We start from the raw sequence: 6,098 nt of genomic DNA, 5'->3' as shown, positions 1-6,098 counted from the left end.
ATTTTAAGATTTAACATTTGTAGATGGTATAAAGCAAATGAGTTGTAAAAATTCTTAAAATCTTTTAGAGCTTATGATTAGTTTAAAAAATAAAACATATTACACATTGATGAATAAATCAGCATATATAAAATTATTTAACTTACAAGTGTCATGTTTGTGATTTTTTTTCATGTAAGCTATAGCTTCTAACCTTTAAATCAAAACATACTCATGATTTTATGACATCAATTACTGCTTTATTTAATCAGAAACACAGTCTAAATGTTATTTATGTAGGCTATTTTACTTTTAATTTAATTAGAAGTAGGCCAACAGTGCCCCCTACAGATTAAAACTCCTTACTGAGCGGCCGTTAGGACCCGGGGGAGGCTGCTGCTGCACGTGCTATTACTGTTTACTCTATCATACACCGAACGCGTCATTCTGTATGTGCTTTCACAGATTAAATGCAGCGATCCAAAACAGTGAATCTAATCATCACAGACAAAACTTTGCTTCAAGAATGAGTCACACTGCTGCCGTGATCTAATCGCTAGCACACCCTGAGCTCATGTGAGTTAACGTTAAAGTTAACTTTTTCATTAACTGTTCCCTCCTGGTGGAATGACCTTCCCAAATCAACCCGAGCAGCTGAGTCCTTAACCATCTTCAAGAAACGACTAAAAACCCATCTGTTCCACCTTTATTTGACCCTCTGACTCTAACACTTTCTATTCTATTTTAATTCAACTTTATCTATTTATCTTTTTTTTAATTTTCTATTTAAAAAACAAAAAACAAACAAACACTAGCTTTCTATTTTTTCTATTTGTCAGTTGCACTTATATATTGTTGCTCTTTTGTTAGTTTTGATTGCTTTTATTGTCCTCATTTGTAAGTCGCTTTGGATAAACGCGTCAGCTAAATGACTAAATGTAATGTAAATGTTAACGTGTTCCTCTTATCGGCAAGACATATCGGCATAATTTTTCATATCGGGCTGATGCCGATATTTACATTTAAAGCCATTATCGGCCGATTCTGATATCAGTCCGATAATATCGTGCATCCCTAGATTAGATGACAAAAAAGTTGGTGAATTTGTGCATTTTAATGTGTTTGAAAGCCTTCCAAAGTAATTTGTGGTCAAATAACCGACTGATTGATCATTCAAATAAAAATGAATGTGTTCATCAGTAGTTGAAGCAATGTTGAAACACTTCTTAAACCTGAAATGATTTTTGTAAATCCAGCCGTCAAATGCTGTGTAGCCACCGGACTAATGACTGATCTCTGTGTGAATTACCTCAAAACTGGAAGACTTTCGGAGTGTAGGATATTTTAGATGAAACAGAGGAATTAGGGAGAATCAATAAACTATGAATAAATGATTGCTATTGTGTAAATAATATGTAATCCATAAATCTGATTACGAGTATTTTAAAATGTAATTTAATCTATAATTACAAGTACTTAATTTTTGGAATCTGATTACATAATCCAGATTACATGTAATCAGTTACTACCCAGCTCTGTCTGTTGATGTGATAAGATCAAAGTCATGTGAATATTTCCTATTAAACATTAGGCAGCGCCAAACAGTGTAAGACTATTCTGATAAGTTACTTTTGGAGTTTTATGCTTACGGTCCAGAACAAATTTTAAAATACTAGGCATCACATATTTGTTCAGTTGTTTAGCCATTTGCACAACTGGCATCACAGTGTCATTAAAGTATAAAAGTTTAGTCATAGTGTAGGTAAATACATGATTTGTGCAAACAATCTGACCTCAAGGAACTGCTTGTTTTCTCCTTTAATGGTGCTCTCTCTCAGCACAGCCTTCATGTCACCGGATGGAGAATCCACACTGAGCAGCCTAAACACAGAGCCAGAGCAGGGTCAGCGTGATGTATCAGGGCACGCACTCTGTTACTGCTTGCTTAAAAAGGCAGTACATTTTTTTTTTTTGATCCAATTTACTCATGTTGATCCAAACCAGTGTTTCTGAGTTGTTTTAGACCCCAGTGACTTTCATTGTATGGGAAAAACCTTTGAAACCTTCACCAGAATACTGTATCTCCCTTTGTGTTCCGCAAAAGACAAAAAAGCCATACAGGTTTGGAAAGACGTGACAGTAAGTAAATGCTGATAGAACTGTCAACGTAGGGTGAATTATGCAATCCTTGATCACATATGAGTAAAAAGTGAACGTACTCTCCCTTGATTTCTGTGCAGTTTCCTGAGGGTCCGGAGTTAACCACTGATTTGTCATCATGAAACACAATGTACTGACGACAAAACTTCACATTTTCATTCCTCTCCAAATCCCGCTGAGTCCACTCTGAAAGACATAAACTCACGTGTGAGAGAGAGCAGTTAAGTCTGCAAGTTGACTGCATTTGTTCTGTGTATATTCAAAATAACTCTGTGTTTTGATATCTTAATCACGCAGCTAACGACTCTTACGTTTCTTGTTTTTGACAGACCTGCTGCACCATTTACTACACCGGTGTCTGGATCAATTCAGTCAGTCCATTAATTCGACTGGTGTCTAGAAGGGAAGTCTTGACCACAGCAAAGTAGCACAGGAGTCACATTTGCGGCTGCTAAGGTTTGAGTTAAATGTAGCGCTAGGATTAATGTGTAGGACTCGATTCATCAAGTGGACTGATCATAAGGCAACGGTCACACCAGACTAACCGAGGTTTGCTGGAATCGCTGCACTACACTTTGCAGGACACTCCAAATGCCAGTTCAGTGCCACGTACAAAGACATTTCGCTGCATATTCTAGCTGAACTTTGATTAACTCTAACCTGTGAAGTTGAATGAGAAGAGGACTAGTGACCAATAGATGATCTAAACATCACAGATTGAGCTCTTGGCTCAAAGCAAAGGAGACGACCTTCAAAGCTGCAGGTTTGCAGTGTTGTGTGAAAGTGGAGTAAATGGTGTATTCCACAATATTGATTATTATTTGTCAGTTTTTGTATTATTTATTAAAACAGAAGCCCTGGAGTGTAAAATCATGTTCCATTAAGATATTCTGTAAATTTCCTACCGTAAATATATCAAAACAAAATTTTTTATTAGTCATATGCATTGCTAAGAACTTCATTTGGACAACTTTAAAGGTGATTTTCTCAATATTTTTAATTTTTGCACCCTCAGATTCCAGATTTTCAAATAGCTGTATGTGTTCGGTGATGTTCAAATAGTTAAGTGCTGGTGCTGAGTGTAAACCTGTATAAACGTTGCAGTATTGTCCGCCGTATCGTGACGTGTCGCCGGTCCCACATCCGCGCGACACAACGCCGGGAACCGACACTCATCCGGTACAACTGAGCGATCTCCGCCGGCTCCCGGAGCACCTTACACGCCACATGGGGACACGGCATAATAACACACAACAGACATACAGCCAGACACGAGAACACACACCGAATACAGCCAGAACATGGTTCAACTGATCATCTGAGCATGTGACGCGGAGGTTGTCAGAATAACAACGCGGAGCGGGTTTGAGGCTGTTGAGGACGGGCAGTCTGCCTTCTGCTGCAGTGTAAAGTGAAACACACATGAGAGGATGTTGTTCTAAGTTATATTTCTGTCGTTTGACTGTACCTTTGAGCCCATGACAGCGCGGTGTGACAAGAGAGGAATCCTACGATTGAACATGGCGCTGAGGGGGCGGAGCGCAAGGCAACTGTAGCTCGCTCTGATTGGTCAGAGGCGATGACGCGTGGGGTATTTATATCAGATGGTACAATCTTGGTGAGACAGTTATTCAAGAGTAATGGAAATCTCTTTAGTTACTGTGAATTCCTTAATTATTATAAGATCCATATAACTGCTAAAGAGTTTGCAGTAGTATCTGATGCCATTCTTAGTGGCCTTATTAAGCTTTTGTCTGGCAATGTATGTTCTGAGTCTATCCCCTATATGCTAATCAGTAAAGTATTAATGGGTATGAAAATTATAGATAATGAACTTAATAACTTTTATATTTAAAAATGATGTAGAACCACATTATTGCCTAAATGCAAACCTTTTTGGAATTCGTTATATGCTCAGATTGAATGAAAAGAGGTCTGGAATTTACCCAGTAAATAGTCTCACCAATAAAAAAGAAGTTACTTATAAAGTTATTTATTTGATTTACCCAGTGAGACAAGTAGTTGCAACTTTTTTTAGAGTCATGGAGACTACATGCATCTTTTGTAACTTAGAGGAAGAATCCATAAAACACTTATTTTATGACTGTGTAGGCCTATTTACCTAAATGTTTTGGATTGATATTAAAGCTGCAGTCCGTAACTTTTTTTGGTTAAAAATTATCCAAAATCAATATTTGAGCAAGTACATAACCAGCCAGTGTTCAAAACTATCGCCTTACTTTAGCCCGATTCACAACGGTTAGCTTATAATAATGTTTTCTAGTTTGAGTGGTACGGGTAGGTTTTCGCGGAAAATTCGAGTCATTACGTCACGTCTGTAAACATAAAGAAGTTGTCCCGGCTACTAGGCTATCGCATGTGAGGATCCTGCAGGTGGCCGATCGTTTATAGCAGGGCTGTCCAAACTGGGTCCTGGGGGGCCGGTGTCCTGCAGAGTTTAGCTCCAACCCTAATTAAACACACCTGAACCAGCTAATCAAGCTCTTACTAGGCAACTTCCACTAGAAACTTCCAGTCAGGTGTGTTGAGGCAAGTTGGAGCTAAACTCTGCAGGACACCGGCCCTCCAGGACCTGTCATGATCTCTAGCTGGAGTGCCCGTGAGCTTCGCTAGAGGGCGCTCCTTCCCAGACTTCTACCACTCCATCAAAAACTTCATTTCCCATAATCCTTTGCCCGGACTCATCAACACTCACTGTTTGCACCTGTGTCTCATTTACCCTGTCTGCTCACCCTATATAAGTCTGGTTTAGTTTGTCCTTCTTTGTGAAGTCTTGTAAGTGTTACACTGCATCTCTGAGCGGTTCGCCTGTTTATATGTATCTTGGTTTTTGGACTCTTTGCCTTGTGTTCTCTGCCTTGTTGTTTAGTCGGACTGATTGCCTGTGTGTTGACCCTTGCCTGCTGTCTGATTTCGATTCTGGACTTTCCTAATAAACACTGCATTTGGATCCTCACTCAGTCTCTGAGCAGTCCGTAACAGGACCGAGTTTGGACAGCCCTGGTTTATAAACTTTCACAGCTAGAATAATTAAATGTCAAAAAATCATTGTGATGGCGGATTGTAATCCACAAAGGATTATATGAAACACGTGAATGAAATTAAATTATATTCCAGTTTTAAATGTGCTTCTGATTACAGATAGCCTGGGATTAGCCTACACAAGATTTGTATTTTAGGGTGCTTTCACACTTGGTTCGCCTGCCTGGTCCGAACCCGAGGTCGATTGCTCCCCCCTGCCCCCGCTGGACTGCGTTCACATTATTTTATTTGGGTCCGAACCGCGGTTCGTTTGCATCATCAAGCCAGCAGCTGTTTTGCTTAATTTATGCAAAATGCATAACATTGCTCTCTGCACTTTTATATTGCAAATGCTCTAAAGAATGCTGAAGGCGAACAGAAATGAGATATAGGCCTACAGCTCTCTGTTTGCAGCGCGTCAGTCACGCTCGTCAAGAGAGTGAAACACACAAACACTCATTTTTATCAAATAATACATCATTAATAGCGGTTCACTTCCATGATTTGGTACGATTGCGTTCACAACAGCAGCGAACCGTACCGGAGTTCACTTGAACCGTACCCCAGACCACCCCTTTTAAGCGGACTCGGGTACGGTTTGCGGGGGCGCACCCGAGTTCGGAAGACCGCCCGCGTTCACATCATCCAAACGTATCGAACTCTGACATCAATCGAACCCGGGTGCGCACCAAAAGTGCTAGTGTGAAAGCACCCTAAGACAAGAGGCAATTGTTACAATTATGGCACATAACGCCATGCATACTACTGTTACCTTCATTTTTAAGGCCTATGTTCCATATTCTTTACAGTCTGTTATATTAAATTGCTTTGATAAAACATATTTTATGAAAGTTCATCTCTCACGTGAGTTTACATAGGTCATCGAAGGGAATCATGGGTTAAAAGCATTCGTCATC

The 6,098-nt window shown here is 39.7% G+C and overlaps 1 pseudogene; it reads right to left on the bottom strand.

Annotated features, from left to right (window-relative positions):
* The window catches only part of LOC107697994 (acylamino-acid-releasing enzyme-like), a 29,113-nt pseudogene extending 25,530 nt beyond the window's left edge, over positions 1-3,583 (bottom strand).
* Between the last annotated feature and the right edge of the window lie 2,515 nt (positions 3,584-6,098).

Source organism: Sinocyclocheilus anshuiensis, unplaced genomic scaffold (genome assembly GCF_001515605.1).
Source record: "Sinocyclocheilus anshuiensis isolate Anshui unplaced genomic scaffold, SAMN03320099.WGS_v1.1 scaffold1950, whole genome shotgun sequence".
Lineage (NCBI taxonomy): Eukaryota > Metazoa > Chordata > Actinopteri > Cypriniformes > Cyprinidae > Sinocyclocheilus > Sinocyclocheilus anshuiensis.
The sequence above is the reverse complement of the archived record's forward strand: the minus strand, read 5'-3'. Positions and strand labels throughout refer to the sequence as shown.